The sequence below is a fragment of the Drosophila tropicalis genome, unplaced genomic scaffold (genome assembly GCF_018151085.1).
Source record: "Drosophila tropicalis isolate 14030-0801.00 unplaced genomic scaffold, ASM1815108v1 contig_463, whole genome shotgun sequence".
Taxonomy (NCBI): domain Eukaryota; kingdom Metazoa; phylum Arthropoda; class Insecta; order Diptera; family Drosophilidae; genus Drosophila; species Drosophila tropicalis.
This window is the reverse complement of record NW_027172929.1, coordinates 1,478,266-1,497,318: the sequence shown is the minus strand read 5'-3', so window position 1 is coordinate 1,497,318 and position 19,053 is coordinate 1,478,266.

Below are 19,053 nucleotides of genomic sequence, written 5' to 3'. Positions count from 1 at the left end.
TTAGATTTTTCATTGTATAGGAAATGAAAGGACGATTTTTGAGCACTTACAGTGGTTTGAAATCGCTTGCGAAACTAACAATTAATTATTACTTTGAATGGGGCAAAAGAGTAAATTATTCGATATTTATTATAACTATGGAAACTATATGATATAGTGGCTTGATCTTTATGAAACTCGGTAACATCATAAATTAGAGTTTTAATTTTACAAATCCAAAATATTATAACAATGGCCTTAAAAATAACTAAGAATGACTTAATATGTACAAAGATTTGTTAAATTATTACTCCATTAGTTTTCTTTTTCATTATTAGATACATATATTGCTGAATAGTCGGTAACTAATGGATATACAATGGGTAAGGGCATTGCTTTTCAAATGATTTCGAATCACTGTTGGAGATTGCGGTTGCTGATGCTGCTTATATTTTCATTTGCCTTGAAGTGGCCCAAAAACGAAAGAGTAAACTCCAGAACCAGAAGCTGAACAGCAACACACTCACACACACACACACACACACAATCACTCAGGCACAAAAAGGATATGGATGATGACGTCCCTGCCCCCCTGCCCCGTGCCCCCTTCTGCCTTGTGCAACATGCCCCTCTTCATTCACTGTGGAAGCAACTGCCTAATTTCAATTCATTGAGCTATTAGCGGGTAATTTGTGACAATTGCCGAGCACAAAATAAAATAAAATATATAACAGAAAACAAAAACGTATAAAAGGGACCAAACACACACACACACACACACAAAGAAAAGGGTGACAAAGTTCAAACCAGAAAACTGGAATCCTTCCCTATGAATGATGCTGTGACAATTTGCCGTTTGCTGCTTTGCTGATTGTCGCATCTGTTGCAAATTAAATTTGAGTTATAATTTCTATAAACACACAGGGGAGAGGTCCAGGCAAGTGATGCCAGAGAGGGGGGAGATGAATCCGTGAGTAAGGGGTGGAGGAGGGTTTCGCCTTCTCTATTCCCCTTTCACGTTGTCGCATCAACTCGTCACTCGTTTTTGCCCTGACTTTTGTTTTGCGTGGTGTTACAATTTGGTTTCTTCTCTCTCGCTCTCTCTCTCTCTCTCTCCTTGATGTCCTTTAGCAATCTATCCTCTTCTGATCTTCATGTCAACACAGATGATCACATTTTATGCTTAATTTTTGTTAGAATTTTGTGTTTGCATTTATGATTTCCCTCCCCTCCCCACTCCATTCCATTTCCTTCTACTATTAGCAGGGCATCTCGTTCAATAATATTTTAGCCCAAAAATTTCCTCCTCAATTTGATTTTATTGTCAAATATGTGCGATTATTGTCATATGTTGGATTTTATTATTGTCAAATTTGCATCGAATGGGCGGCGGCAATGGAAAAGTTTTGTATAGTGGGAGGGGGATGGTTACAATGGCAAGGGAATTGCTCGTTAGCCAGTTCGCTGGCTAATGGCTGTTTGTTCAACGTCATCGCGAGTGAGGTAGTGGGGAGAGTGGAAAATTGAATGTGGGGGAGGGTAGCTGGGCGATTTAGATACAACTTTGAATATGAAACGGTCAAAAGCTACAATTATACCCAATATGCTTTCAATACTTGCTCTTGTTTCCTGTAGTTCTCACTCCTTCTCCTTTTTTTTTTATTAAATTGACAATCTATGTGGGGAAAAAGGATGGAAGACAAATCAATTTTAGATGACTTCTCCGAGGTAGGGAATATCTTATTGAAAATGTTTGCCTTTTACTTTAGCAACATGGCGACATCTGGAGGAATACTGGAAAACTTAGGCCATCAAGATTAGGACACAAGTAGAATTGACAGATATGAAAAAATATAATTCCTTAATAGTATTGAGTATTGAAAAAAGTTTGAAAAGTCCTTCTGATTTAATGCAATTGTAATTCCCATCTTGTTTTAGCGTTGAGTTGTTAGTAGTACTAGAAAACCTGCTCAAAATTGATCCTTATTTCCTTTAAATAAAGGACATTGAGCCTGCACTTTGATAATATGCCATATATGTACATTCCCATAACCTTTTCACAGTGAGTAAGTGTCTGAAAAGTTGTAGAAAAATTTTATAAATTTGAAAGATAAAGATTTTGAAAATCAAGTAAATGTTATCGTTGATTGTTTTGAGATTGCCACACACCTCTGTCTCTCTCTCCATTCTCCAGCGACAAGCTACTCTCTAGCGTCCCTAGTTTTGTCTGTCCTGGAGTCTTTCGGTTTATCGCAATGGAATGGTTGTCGCGACGCCTGCCTCTTAATACCATAATATCCATACCCGTCATGTTTACACAATCCATCTGGCTGTATTCGAAAAACCTAAACCCAAACACACATGTCCCAGGGCCAATCAGTCCAAACGCCGAGGTTGAAGCGCCGCGCCGTTTGCCGGGTTTTGTGCCATCAATCCTATTGAAAGCAAAAATCCATGCGTGTGCGTTGAGTAAACACACTGAGCGAACGAGAACCATAGGCCCAAATATATTGAGCCTAGTTGTTCGGCTATGAAATGATTTTGATTTAATCGTAAGAAGAAAATTATCAAGGCTAATTGCCAGAGATGAGGGAAAAACGCCTAAACTGTGGCCAGCACAGGCGAACAGGGGGGAAGCAGAGCAGAAAGGAAAGGTCCGAGGGGAGTTTGTATCACAAAAAATAAAGGGGAAATTGTCACCATATGCGTCAACACGCAATAATTCACCAGAAAAATAATCCAAACAATTGACCAAACTGAGGACTTAATGGAGGGGGTGTGTCTCGACTCGACGCGACTCTCAACTTTCATTGTCGTCCTTTTGAATGCGTCCACTTGCAGCAGCAGCAGCAACAGCAAGTGCCAGCAATGGGCAGAAAAAACCCCCGGCATCCTGCTTATATCTATCCATCTATGAATGTGTACTCCTCCATTTCATCTGTAACTGTGCCTTTTGGTGTTTTGGTGCTAATTGAATTCATTGCCGTTGATCAAGTGCCAAGCTGCCAAACAACAAATCATCCCCAGAGGCTAATGATACGAACGAGTGAGCAGCACCAGCACCAGCACCGGACCAGAACTTCTCCAACTCTCTAACTGACTGAACAGGAATAGTATGAATCAAGAATAGAGGGGGAGGATGTGAATGAGGGTAAGAGGATGGTGCTTTAGATTTGGTTTCAGGGGTTAAGGTTGGATTTGAGTGGTTGGTTGGTTGGCTGGCTCTGCTTGGTCGAACTGTGACTGTGCGTTAAATGAAATTAGAAAACCTTATGTTGAGTTAATTAGCAAATTTTAATGGTTATTTTACCAAAACGGAGGGGGAATGAAAAATTGACCTTAATCAAGTTGAAATGGCAATAAAATTAAACAAATTAGTTAAACGTGTGGCTTTTTGTATGAAAGAATAACCTACAAGTGTCTAATTTAACGAGATGAGAATGCATAAAAATATAATTTATTGTATTTGTATATTTGAAAATTATTTCTGCTTAGATGCCAGTATCAGTAGAATTATTATACTGACAAAATTCCATCATCGAAAATCACAATTTATTACTCATTTTACCTTTTTCATCGAACCCCTTTAAAAATTTATATTCTAGAATCTAGATCTATTCATGATTTAATACAAATTTATTTGTTTAAGTATCTCATTTTACGTTGAATTATTATAGTTTAAACTGAATGATCGTGTCCAGGACCATTTAGCCATTTAGAATGATAAAGTAATCCAATCTGTATCCTATAAGTGATACAGATAATAAACTCACAATTAGCCATCAAGTGAAACACTGAATTAGTTGTCCCCTATGAATATTATAAAGCCCAAATAAATCAGGATAAATCCAGAAGAAATTGGAGAGATTGAAAAATTAGGTTAATCCAGTCTATGTACAGTGGCAGACACGAATTTAAGAGGTTTTTTTTTTTCTTATTTTAGTTCTGATTTTCTCGGCCCCTTAATAACTTAATGGAATAATTTTTCCTGTAATTTTTTAGTTATTGTATTCAGATATTGGACCGTAAGAATGGTCTTCAAAGTCTAATCCTTTTTTTTCACAGGTGCATTTGAACAAAGAAAAGTCGGTTTTTTGGAAGGGGGGCATATATTAAAGACGTTATTTCCAAAATCTTAAATATTAAAGAAGTTTAAACTCTTAGAAGAAGTTGTAGATCTAGTAAAACTAACATAAGTTGCATACTACAAATTTTTGAATTAGCCCCAACTTTCGATTTGGAACCAATCAGAATTTCGTACGGAAATTTTGGGTGCTTGGGCGAGTCCAATTTACAAGACAAATTTGTACTAAAGTCCTTTTTTTCTTGAACTACAAAAGAAACTGAATTGAATTGCCTGTCGAATGACATATTTTTCATTCAAATCGGAGAAAAATTAGGTAGTTTTCATCGCCTATCAATCAATATGTTATATACCCTACATGATCAATGATGCTTTCTTTCATAAGCTACACTCAAATTTTAGCTCATGTTAACAAACACTTTATTTAAGACACTATTCGACTTTAAGAAAAATAAAAGTGTCTACTAAATAAATGTAGGGTTTTGGTCAAAACTCTTGTTAGCTAAACTAAAACCATAAAAAAAGAAACAACTTTTACATTAGTTGTATGATAATTTTACCAAAATTCTTCTCATTATTTAACACACAGGAAAAGTTTTCTAAACAAATACACCAACTAGATCCCGACCCGACCAGAAACGAAAATAACCGAGTATAGACCCTGCCATATATGTAGAACACCCCCCCGACCCATCTACACTACAAAGTAAATGCGAACCGAAACCCAAAAAGCCAAAGCCAAAGCCGATGCCGCCCTCAGGTATTTCAGCCAATTAGTGGCAATAAAATAAATTCAATTTGCACGCAGACCCAGCGGTTACCCCTCCCCACCACCATTCCACCTTCTAGCCAACAGTCCGTATTAGCTCACCCCACCCCACCACACGCTACCTACTTACCTCTAGGGAACCCGAGAGTTCAGTTAAGCGAATGTGTGAATAATGCTACCCTGCGGCATCAACCATTGCCACACCGCACACACACACACACATCTCACACCAATCTGGGGGTCCCTCGCCAAATTAGCGCGCCGTTTTTCAAGGGTTGATTAGACTAAAAGTAGCGTTAACTTTTTTGTTGCACTTGTCAGGGATCTAGATCTCAGTCTGGAGTTCGGAATGTCTAGAGTTTTTGGGCATTGGCAATGTCTTCTTCGGACCCTTATTAATTATGCTAAACATTTTTAAATATTGTCCTCACGTGCAACTCATGCGCGAGGACTCTTGAGGGTTGCCTTCTGTTCTGTTATGTTCTGCCTTTTGATTGGATTGGTCGGCATGAACGTCTTTCTGCCCCCCTCCACCCGTTCTGTGTGTGTTGCCTTCTTTTTTTTTTTTTGGGTTCTGAGCAATTATGCAAATGTGTTTTAATACCTTTATACTCATTTAAGCGGATTACAATTTAATATTTTTGTTTATCTACATTTTGTTGTGTTGTATTGTGTTGTGCTATGTTGATTTGTTCGGAAAAGGTACACCCGAATGACACGGCGTCCCATATGGGTTAATTAGCATATATGACATAGGAGGCAAACGAGCGAATGAGCGAATAAACGAATGTCATACGTTTGAACGACTTTCTGTGTGTGTGGCATAACATTTGTATTTTAATTGAAGGCAATTAACAAAACGGTAACAAGGACAATTTGTCAAAAACTTTGATGCCTGCAGGAGCATAACGAAGAAATGAAAGGAGAGAGAGAGGCTGAGGACAGCTATGAGCTATGTATGTATGTATGTATATATACATATATGTATATAGGAGGAAAGGTTAAGAAATGGGCGTAGGAAATGGAGAGTCTTGTTGGGCAAATAAATCACAAAAGGTCTAAGACACAGCTGAAGCTTAATTTGAAAGGTTAAAGGTGACACCAAAAATGTATGCTATAAAAAGAGCTAAGAGTATCTAGAGTAGGCCATATAAGTGTTTTACATATCGTATATGCCTTCTGTCCAATGCATAAAGCAAAACGCACAAAGATATGAGGATAGGCCTGAAAACCTTTATCTAAATATAAGACTCTTCAAATATTGAGATACGTGACACAGCGGCTGAAATAGGAAAAACTTTGCCCACTAAAGTATACAAGCGAGAATTCGTTTTAATTTTTTAAATATGTATAAAGAAGTTATAGACACTATAGCCCCAGCAATTCAACGGTATGCCCCAAGCAGTATGCTATAGAAATTATTAAGGATTATAATCAACATTTTAAGCATCAAACAAAGTTTTAGTAACGTTTTAGTAACAAAATCATACAAATGATTTTTATCTTAGCAAAATATAATCAATGCTCACTCCTTATAAATGTTCGCTCTTCTCTTTGTTTGTCTCATGCGAGAAGTTGAAACTTAATTAAACTAAATTTATCATAATTACCAATTACCAATTGAGGCCATAATTAAGCTAGACTGAAAGTTGACACTGAACACAGTTGCAGAGTTTTATATTTTCGCCCAAAAAGCACAATCAATTCAGTTCTAATCTCTCTCCAACCCCATCCTCTGGGATGTCTCTTCTCAATTGCTGCTACTGCTGCTGCTGCTGTTGATGCTCCTCCATTGTAACCCGTAAAATACACATTTTCTGGTGGTAGAAAATCCAGCAAATTGATTTTAGTGGGTGTTTACACAAAGCTTAGAAGTACTTTTTGTCGTCGACCAGAATGAGAACCAAAACCAGGACCCCATGCTAGAAGGGGGAGTAACTTTTCACTGGAAATTTGCTTGCCAAAAAGACAGACAGCCTGACTAAGTAAGTGCTAAGAGGCAGAGAGAGAGAGAGAGAAAGAGTAAGAGAGACAGAGTATCATTGTGTAAGCCATCAGAGTAAAAGACGAAGAGAGCAGCAGAGAGAGAAAGCGGGAGAGAGAAAGAGTCAGAGAGAGAGAAAGCACACGCCCCAGACAAACCTAACCCCATAAAGGGCAAGTGGCAAAACCTCACAAATGGCAAATGGCAGCATTTAGTATGATTATCTAGGCGGGGTGGAGTGGTCATGAAGCAGAGCTTGTTGGGGATGGGGTGTAGGATGGTTACCCAGAGGGGAGGTTGCTTTTCCTCTTCTGATGGCGACAGCATTGATGTTGATGTTGATGCTGATGATGATGATGAGGGGATATGGATGAGATTCGAGAATGAGATGAAGGCAGAAGTTTAGCTTGGGGTTTGGGCCATAGCAAAATGGCCTGGGTGTGTGCCTCCATTTGGCCAATACTGGGGGAGGATTCTCGATTGCAGGATTCGTATTCCGTCGATCCGACTTTTACCATTTACCATTGCCTCACCATTTTCCCCTCAGCATTTTGAATGCCATTTCTTTTATGGCTTTAATATGTTAATAGCTTTTTGTTGCTCGCTTTTCTTTTTTTTCTTTTTTTTTTTTTTTTTGTGCTTTCTTTTTGTTCTCTCCCATTTTATTCCATTTTTTTTTTGCTTTTTTACTATCTCGGTTTCGGTCTCGAATTGTCTGTCTGTCTGAATATGTTAGGAAGCGGAGGTGGTAAAGCGGGGGAAAAAAAAGGATTTTTGCACATTATCATCTTTTATTGCCATTATCATAACACATCAATTGGAGTGAGTTTTTGTTTTTTTCCGCTTTTGCTTTTCATTTTTCTTCTTCTTCATGTGTAATGTGTGTAGTGAGTCCTTGAGATTTTATATTTTGGTTAAAAGAAGTGATGTGATTTGAGGTCGGATTTAAGGGCATTTATTCTTGGATATATTCCAAGTAATATTATGGAATTTGTTATTAGAGATCCCAGGGATCTCTCGTAGATGAGTTTTATGGTGAATTTCTTCAAGTGAAAGTCAACGTATTTGGTCTGTGGCAAATCTAAACTATTAAACTAAACTACCTTCTAAATACCTACGAAATGTTATGAGATACTTTGTTAAAGACTTTCAATTGTCTGATGAGACTTTTGTGTTTAGCATCTTCCACTTGCTTGAAATGAATTACATTCTGACTATTCGCTATAAAAATGAATCTATAACCGATAACCTGTTTGAAAAAACTACCAACTTTAGCAATTGGCTAGAACTTGATGCTTTTGGCCTCACTCTCTGACTGTCTATGGATATATAATCTGCCATAATGTAGCAGCAATTTGTATTATTGAGCACATAACTTTTTTTCCGTCAACTTTACCCTTGTTCTCGCACCCTCAACTAATACTCCTTCGCCCCTGCTACTCCTCCTCCTAATCCTCCTGCTTGCATAGAGTGAAACTTTGTATACTTGTGTTCGGTGCTCCCTTTACTTAATCTTATCTAATAAATGGCTTGACTCTTGTCTCGTAAATCACTTAACAATTTGCACAGAAAATTTTCGACTTCACCCCCTCCCCCCACAACCCCCTTCCAAACACACACAGAGCACACACACACACACACACACAAAAAGAAAGAAGAAACATAAAAAGGAAGCAAAGTAAGAAGAGAAAGCACATTTTCTATAAGTGCAGAAATCGTGTTAAGGTTTTCTCAGATTTTGAATGTGTTTTTTACATGCCAATGCATAAGTGGCCCTAAATCGCATTCATATATGTATGTATGGGAGGGAGGGTTTTTTTTTGGGAGTAGAGTTACGAATCTAGTAGTATCGTTTTTTGTTTGACCTGCCATTTGATTTATTTATTGTTGGTTTATGCCTGATCTTGCCTCAAATTAGCATTTATCATTGCCATTTTGGCTCCACCCATCTATCTAAACGGCCAATTCAAGAACAAAGAGCCAGACGAACGAGCAAAACAAAAACCAAAACACAAAAAAAACAAAAAACCAAACGTAAAAAACAGTAGAACTCAGATTTCGTAATACCCTGTAACTGAAACTCAGGGATAAGATGGAAAAACTCTGGTAAAAGGTCCTTATTCGAGATGTTGATTAGTCAAGGAAACCTGTTTCTCACTTTGCCATGATGAATCAGATCAAGAAATTTCACTTCTACCAAAGGCGATGAAAGGTGAACTAGTTTAAGCTAACCAGCTAATGCTTGAAAGTAATGCTTATTCCAAAAGTAGTTAATAAAAACCAACCAGAACCAAACAATTCATACAACGCTTTAGAATCTAAATACAGGGTATAAACAAAATAAGAAACGAAAATCTCTAACAAATTGTTTAAACAAGTGTAACGTAATTTTTCAAATGTACCCTTTGTGCTCCCCCCCCACTCACCCGGCCATACACTTTCCATCTCAACCCTCGCCTCTCTTGCTCACTAAGTGATTGATTGCGATTATGTAAATTCATCTGAGGGAGGAGGAGCAACCAGTGGAGTAAATACATTCGTCTGATGGGGTTGGGGGAGTCACTGCTATTGAGAGCCCAAACAATCCAAAATAATCATCATCATTGTGCCAGGCACCTACTAAATAGTAAAACCTTCGACTCACAATTGGCGTTGCAATTAGCGCACAATAAATTTCAAATAATTATGCAAAAGCGTTGGGTTTATGGGGCCAGAGCACAGCAAGAGAGACAGAGAGAGAGAGAGAGAGAAAGAGGGCACAACGGAAAACGTACGGAAGATAATCCCTGATTCCAGCAAAACAGTAGCCAAAACCAGTGAGGGGGAGACAGGGACTTTTGTGGAGGGCAACAAATTCACAAAGAGGTGAGGCAAGGTGTAAGCCTAGCGACAATTTGTGTCCGTTGTCACTAATTGCGTGCAAATGACGTTTGTGCCTTGCATTTTCGGGCCATGCATATAAATAGATTAATAGATTAGCTGAGGTCTCCTATCTCTCTCCCTCTCTCTCTCTCTCTCTCTCTCTAGAAAGGTTATCCTAAGCAAATACAGGCCTCGCAGCGGGCCAACATGGGTGTAGAGGAGACTTATAATCTAAATGGATCGGGGATTAATAAGATAATTACTCAATTACTTTAAATTACTTTTCTTTTTGGTAGTTCGGTTAATAGTAGCTTCAATTAAATACTTTTTACAAGTTAATAAATGAACTACCAGTAATTGAATAATTCCATATGGCTTACTCCTTTCAATTACTTAGTTAATTAAATGGTATATGGTATTTATTTTAATTTTTTTAAAGTAGTTTGCAATGTTTGCATTGAAATTAGTTTTTATTTACCCTTTATTCATTTTAATTTAACTACTAATTACAAGATTTCATACTTATTAATTCAATTACCCCCTTTGTTAAACGAAACCTATGTAAATACAAAGCATTCCCAGAAGATTCTGTGTGCCATATCTTTGGCCCTCGCTTAACGGATCATATTATCATATTATATACCCCAAATATATTCAATAATATGAAATGGCTTCTGCTATTATTAGATGAGCTGCTAATCATATTATTCCATCATATTTTTAGTACAATAATTTTATTTAATTTGTTTATTTATCTTAGAGTTAAACGGAAAATATGTTATGCGCCTATTCTAACCCCCAATAAACCCATTTTGTTTGATTAATGAATTGATACAGTGATAAGAAATCGGACTACTGAAGTATACTAAATCATAAAGATATAAACGAGAAACTCTAGTAGCACTTCCCACAACAAACAATGAATGACAAACGAACGAACGAACCAACGAACAAGAGGGCGAAATATTTATGATCCAATTATCCTGTATCTATATACGACAGCTTTAATTTCAATCAACTCAATCGGAAAGAGGAGAACCTGATCTGGTTATGGATACCCTCCATTGGCTGATACCAACAGGGAGAAAGAAAGAGACCATAGAGAACAGCGGATGAGTGCCGTCGAGGAGGGGGGAGTTGGCATGGGGAAGGTGTGTATATATTTGCTATTGATTTTGAAAATTATGCACACAAACAAACAAACACAAATAAACAAACGTTGCTCCAAGCTCCAAGCTCCAACGAGAAGGAGTCCGCTGCAGCTATGTGCTATGTGCTACGTGCCTCAGTCATCATTTCAATTTTCGACTTTTCCATTCATGTTGACTTTTCTGTTTAGATTTTCAATTAAATTTGTTGACACACACCGTACCGAGCACATTGCCATTGAGTCAGAAAGGGATAGCCAATAGAAATGGTCTCTCTCGTAATATAAATTGATTATTTCAAATTTATTTAAGGCTCTCGCGCTAACCGATAGCATTTAATTAAAAACTCATCTGTGCAAACACACACACACACTCACACAGCTCCACCTTACCCCACCCCACCACAACACAACACAACAGAACTCACCTCGTCACTCTGTCCCCGTCAAGTCGTCAACTTAGGCTAATAGATGGACGGTAAAATAACACGACTCATTACAGGCTCAAGTACCAGACTTCTGACTCTGGTTAACGGACCGAGAAAACGACGACGATAACTGATAAGCAATGGGTATACCCCCCATATATAGTAAGTACATACATACTAACAGCAGCAGCAGCCCATGGAATCGAAAAACTTTATCTGTCTTTAACATCTGTTTATAATTGAAAATGCAGCTACTGTCTGTCTATAGAAATGTGACATGAAAATTGACGCCAATCGACTGGGGCCATTAGTGTAAATATTTCTACAAAGAACGTTAGAGACAGACAGACAGACAGACAGACAGACAGAGAGAGAGAGAGAAAAAGAAAGAGAAAGAGACAGAGAGAGTGTGTATCGATTGTGAAAAAGTCATTTATTAACACCTGGCTTGCAATGGATTCTAAAAATTTAATTATAATTACTAATTCTTTAAAATTAATAACAAAACTATTGCCCAACCACTTCATAGTGGATACAACTGAAACAAATACCACAAAAACATTATAAAATAGTTTATTAAAATGGTCTAACGAAGGGTTTAAATATATATAAGAACTTCTTCTAGATTGCACAGAGTTACCAAGATATTTATGAATAAGTATCTTACTTATGGAAGTATATCATATCTATTCAATTTAAAAACTAATTTACAAGATCAAATTCATATATTTGGTAATCCTTATCACACGAACACTTGAGAGCACCTATCGGCCAATTCTGCTCATTTCTACATATAATCCTGTTACTTTCATATCGATTTTGATCAATTTCATAAATCCATAGATATTTATACAAGAAATTGTTAAAACACAGTTTCGTTTAGTTAGCTTAGTTAGCTCAAAAAAGGTGCAAAAGGTGGAAAAGGTGAAATATATGCCATTAATTTTTCGCTTCATGTCGTTTGAATTCCCAACTACTTTTAGTATTAAAGATATGGGATCTTTAGCAAATTCTGCTGAAGACAACCTGCTCATCTTTTGTGCTGACTATAATTAAAAATCTTATAAATTAGTAAGATTTATTGACCCAGTTTTGATTAACAACAAAAAGGTCGAAGTCCAGCCAAACATTTTTAAAAATTTGGTATAAAATGCCCTCAATGGGTTAATGAGGAAAATGCCATTGTTGGTTGCAACAGTTTCGTTTCGTCCAGTTTTTTAAGGTAAATTAATACCAAAGCAGATAAACACAGAGAAAGACAGAGAGAGAGAGAGAGAGAGAGATGGGGAGAGTCAGGTGAGCAGGAGTGGGTAAATACAACTATAACGAAAAACCCCAACACCAAACACACAACACACAACGTGACACTATCAGGTTTAAATAGTCAATAGGAAAAACAATAAATTCTTCAACTACTGCAATTGGAATAGATCTTTAGGGTCTACGGGTAGTATGTAGTATTCAACACTTTGTGGTTTAGATAGTTGTGTTTCGTTGCTGTTGTTGTTGTTGACTTTTTCATATTTCTTCATGATGACATTTTAATTATTAGTAAAGTGCTTTCAACTGCCCGATAAGATATCACCATGGCGTATTGGATATTTATGATTGTCCCCAAGAGTAAGAAAGAAATAATAAAAAAAAAAAACAGACAGAGAGCGAGCAAAAGGGCGAGAGGGTGGGTAATAGAAAACTACATTGGTTTTTCTTCTCAAGCGATCGAAGTTCAAGTTAAACTTGCACGGTAGCAATCCATTGATAACACGATTTTTTTTTTGGCAGGGAACTTTGTTAAATGCATTGGCCTTTTATTGTTATACCATTAACTTTATATAGATTTGTTATTCGTTTTAAACTTAGGAGCTAAAAAAACGATCGAACGATTAAGAAACAAATCAATTGAGACTCGATCTAACAGTTTTTTAGGCAAGGAGAAACTAAATTAAGTTTACTAACATGTCAAAAACAGAGACAAAAGAATAATAGGTAATCGTATACATAATCGTATTTATAGATATAGACAATGATATGAATGCAGATCGTCTTGTTTACCCTGATCGAATGCCTCGAAACAAATTCAATCAATTAGAAAACAGAATCGATCATTTTACTACAAGAACTTGACAGTGTCTAGTATAAATCTTCGCATTGAATACATTGATCACTTTCTGGTTTCTTAAAATCTTGATTCAATTTAATTTAGATATTTGCTATAATCAAATTGAAATTTATACATCACAGCTCATAATAAAGTCAAACTGACGATGTTTGATAAAATTATTAAGTTGAATTTCATAATTCACAGAGCCTAAGTAAATATTTATATATCATTAGGCCGAGTTCGATGTTGTTTAATTGCATATTAAAACAATTGAGGAAATTATCTCACTCGTTTCTAACACCTTCTCTTCGCCTCGCACACACACACACACACATGCAATGTAATGGAGATAAAAGTCTCAACAGGTCCCAATGTAGATTGCGGGACTCAGTTGCAGTCAATTTATTGTTTACTCATCAGTTTTCAGGAGGGGTATAACCCCATCAGACTCACTTACCATCCTTAACCTCTTCATTTCGACCAGGTCACGTACTTCCTTGGACAAATATCACAATAGACATACAGACAATCGGAAATTATGAAGTCAACTTCTAGTTAGCTGGTGATTAAAAGACAACAAATGCAACGACAACGACAACGAACAATAAACGAGGATGAGCTACGATGACTACGTTGACTGCCTTACAAGTAGACCACAAAAGCTGTCAGACTTGCAACTCCATCTCAAAGCTCCCATCTCCTACCCAATCCCCTAACTCTATTGCTTTTTGGGGCCACAATTGCAATTTATCTGCTAGGCAAAATTTTCGCCCAGAGACCAACAGAGAGACAGAGAGAGAGAGAGAGAGAGAGAGAGAGAGCGGTAAGGAGAAGGATGAGAAGATCAGAAGAGATGGGAATGCTAAAGGAGGTGTGAAAAGTCAAGTTTGTCTGTTTTGGCTGGGCAAACAATTTTATAGGCAATGGATCCACTTGGCACTTGATTTTGACTACGTTGGTGCATGTACATACATACATACATATATATGGAACTTCTCTCTCTCTCTCTCTCTCCATCTGTGTGTGTGTGTGTGTGTGCCTCTTTATCTTGTCATTGTCCTTTCTTGTGCTGTAGCTTTTCAAAGTTTCATGTGAAACTTTTGTGTCATGCCACAAAATCGTGATGAAAATTTTGAAAATTTTATAGATTTTGATATGCAATTTCTTGGCCAATTTGCATATGTGTTTAACGAAGCAGAGAACAGAGAAAGCTATACAATCAGAATGAGAAAATGGAGACAAACATGAGTAAAAGAGACCGCAAATTTGTATATGATTTTCTCGATGTGTGTCTCTCTGTGTGTGTGTGTTTCAAAAGTGTTGCCTGCTTTTAGGAGTCTTTTAAGTTTTACCAAAAACCAAAAAAAAAAAAAAAAAAACACAATGTTTATGTATATTTATGGTATTGTGGACACACCCTAAAAAAAAAAAAAACGAAAGGCAGCAACAACAAGAGCATCAAAAAATAAATAAATACCAATTGCCTGGCTTGTTCTGGCCACGCCCACAAACTCCCCCCACCCCCCTCATCCTGCACCCAATCCCCATGGCCAAATTCCTTTTTTCTATTGTTCTGACTGTTTTGCCACAAAGCCAATGAACTGAAAATTTGTTTCAATTTTTGTTTACTTACAGGCTGAAAATACAGGGTCAGGAAGGCCAAAAGGCAAGTCTTACGAGATGTGCTTAAACAGTTTTCCAACTACCTACCTGTAGTTGTTTCGCACTCTCCAAAACTTTGATAGCACATCTCGCATTTAATTTAAGTGGTAAGGGAATCAAAAAATAACCACAACAACAATGCCAAATGGCATTTTGGAATGAAATGGAATGGGGTATAAAAGTAGCGAAAGATTCATAGGGTCCACAATTTAATTTTTGGTTATTTGGCAATTTTTCACTTCATTAAACCTTTTTGTCCTAAGGATTTGTCATATCAATTTACTAAGACCAACAAGAAAGAGCTAAGGATAGGAGGGGAAGGAGGCAAAGAGTAAAAGGTTAAAGGGTTAAGAAATTTGTCTTAAAAAAAAGGGGGTTGATTGAGACATAAAAAGACAAATGAAACAAAAGCAAAGACAAACAAATTTGTTATGCCAAGTAGATGAAATCAATGTCAGGCCATGATGTCAGATTTGTAAGCACTCTCACTCTCCCCATCCCTCTCTCTTTTCTCATGCTTTCTCAGTTGAAGACGTTTTTTTTTTTTTTTTATTTATTTTTATTTGCATACAAAACATTTGTTTTTATGCCTAAAAAGAAAATTATATAAGCCTTCGCCTTTTTCTTTTGCTGGTTTTGCGTGGCCTCACAAATTCTGACAAATCTGTAAAAATTTGTCAACGACATGTTTAGCATACTTATCTGGGCAAGGCTTCTTCACTCATATCATATGTAAGTATGTATGGGGGGGAGATATCATAATCATCAATTCAAGTCCCTCAAAAGTTCCATTTGTTTCTCTGCTATTTACTCTGCATGTTGTTTGCCATTTCCATGTAGTGACACAATGCGTGATATTTGCTCTTTTGCGGCTCAAGAATCGAGTTATCCTTAGATGTGTGAGAGATGATGATGATGATTTTTTGCCCATCTCCCTGGAGCATACTTAGCCCCCCGCTCCACAATCTTGAGAGCATGTATTCTGTTGTTATTGGCCTGGTTTGGCGGTTGCCAAGATGACAGCAGCAGCAGAAGCTGTGGGAGGGTTACTGGGATTTGCTTGTTTGCACAAGTGTTGTACCATAATAATAAATCTCCAGATTTTTACACATTTCCTTTTCCGAACTGAACAAATGTCACATGATTAGGACAAATAACATGGAAATTGCTATTCAAAAAAAAACCATGAAATATAGTCAAATGAAAAGTTTTCTTTTTTGTTTTCCAACTAGTTTTTGATGCATTTCGGAATGTAACAATAACTTTGCAATGAATAATGTTTCCTTTAGTTTTCTTTTTCAACTAGACTAACTTGAATACCCTACAACAGCAAAAAGATAGACATTAAATTGAAATATCAAAGAAGCTAACTTCCCATTTTTTATACCCTTGCAGTCCTTGTTCCAAATTCTCTTTCTGTTTCAATGCACAGACAAATCCATCCGAATATGATTTCCAATTCTTCTTCTTCTTCCTCATACAGTTTATGTAGCGTTGCGTGTGCTCAGCTGTTCTGTGGATCTCAAGCCATGAGTAGTAGGCTGCACTGTCCATTTACATATATAGACTGTAACTTGTGTTCTATTTATCCGATCTGATTGAAACTTCGGGATCGGGATGTTTTATATCCAAAACTATCAACTATACTCCAATTTCTTCATCTAAGTTTCTTCTAGAACTATATGATATAGTGGTCCGATACTGACAATTTTCATACTTTATCTGCTCCGGGCTCAAATATTAAGTTTCATCCTGATAGCTCTTAAGATGGCGGCGTGAAGTTGATTTGCACAGAGGGACGGACAGACGGACATGGATATATCGACTCAGCTTCTCATGCTAATTAAGAATATATATACTATGGGGTTGGAAAAGTCTTCTTCTGTGCGTTACAAACATCTCAATTTGCAGCAACAAGAACAAGAATAACATTCGTTTTTTCCTTTTTCCAAATAGTAGCCTTTCTCGTTTTCTTCAGGAATCAGAAGCTAAATAACTATTACCTCTTATACTCTGATCTAATGCTAATAGAAATACTTTTGAGCTGCTTCTGATGTTTTTTTTTTTAATACGTTTGGATTATCTTGATATTGAATTGGATTTTGAAGATTGTCAGGACATCTCTAAGTATGTATTTTGGAAAAGTTGATGTTTAAGTCCTCAAAATCTTTAAAATCGGTAAGCCACTTTGTCTTGCAAGAGGAAGAAGGATATATCACCCTAATAAACAAGTTTGATGCATATAAATATGAAATTTAGTTAAATCAACTTATTGAAATTATTATCAAGTCGTATGCTTTAAAAACTCTGTTATTTAGTGTGAATGAATTTGAATTTAGACATTTTGGTCAGCCATTTCAATCATTCATAATTCGATCACGTTTATGCCTTAGGCTATGAAATCTATTTGTATCCATTTATGTGTATATAGACATCACATTCCATCCATATCGTAACTAAATATCCTATGCAAATTTGTCATTTCGTTTTTTTCCCTTATTTTTTTCTCTTTTTTCGGTTTTGTTTCATTTCATTTTGGTTGTGGCTTATTGATGTGTAATAAACCAATTGCATTTGTTTTGAATATATAAATAAATCACAAAAAAAAAAAAAAAAATGCTTACGCCATTTTTTCCCTAAACGCTTGTTGTTGTTGCTGTTGTGCTCTTCTATGTTGGCGTTTCCATTTCCTATTTTTTTTTGTTGTTTTCTCTGTTTTCTCCATTTTTTGTTTGTTGTTGATGTTGTATGGGATAAAACGTGCGTGGCATACTAATTTGGACTAAATGTTGAAACAGAAAATAGATACAAACCATCCTTCCCCCCTAACCCACCCATGGGCCATCAGCAACACCACCATACCATCTCCTCGCTCCCTTTCTCACTCTCTCTTCTCTCTCTCTCTTTCTCACACACAATGTGTGCCTCTATTTCCCTTTTGGGTTGTAAAAACATTTGATTAATCAAACAAAAAGTGTTGAAAATGTTATTTTTGCCAGCATTGCAAATGGCGCATTTGTCGGATTTTTATGTGGGCCCCAAAGCACAGATTTTTATTATATGTGTTAATACACACACACACACACACACACACACACTTGTATGCTGGGTTATATGTGAAGTATAGAGTCTATATAGTAAGCCACAAATGGAGCTATAAACTTGCCCAAGACAAACATTTACAAATCATAAAAATCAAAGAGCCAAAAGAAGGCGCAAAACGCAACCAAAAAAAAAAAATAGAAGAAGGTTATCATAAAGTAGTTTGAAGCTTGACGACATTTAAGATACCCTTTAAACTTAAAAGATTAACATTTCCAAATGTCACACAAATCCTTCGGACTTGAATTAGTCCTTCTTCCTAAAATACAAAAGAATTGGGATAAACTCGGTATACCTCAAATACCCTGACCATTAGTCCAGGGTATAGGAAGAAAAATTTAGAAAGAGCGAACAAAAAATGGCAAGAAAAAGGAGAAAACAATTTCATTGGTTCAATCAGAACATAAAGTAAGTTAGCAGATGATAATTTGACTTGTTAGGGCGTGGTTAATGGTGCCTGGTGGCTACTTGAAGGATGAGAAGTTAAGAAGCTCATAAAGATTAATAAAAAGGCGACAAAAATTTATATGTGAACAAAATAAAAACAGATATAAACTAAACCAATAAGAACTACTACTATCAATAATCCAAACAACAAAATAAAAATGTGTTATAAAACCGAATTTGGCTCGAGCAAAATGTGGAATTCAGAATTGTTTTGCGGATACTTTTTATGTTTAAATTTGAATGGTTTAGCAATTATACATATATATATATAGACTGTAATTTTAGATTTATGCACTTAATAGAAATGCTACATGTAAAATTTTCTCTTTCTAAAATCTACTAAAAAATACCAATTAAAAAGAATTGGTTTTAAAAATAGTCTAACTTTTTATAGTTTAGGTAAATTTTTTAAATTCAATTTACATAAAATATCTTAATCATCTATGTCTTATCAATAAATTATGTCAACAATACAAATTTGTGCTTAA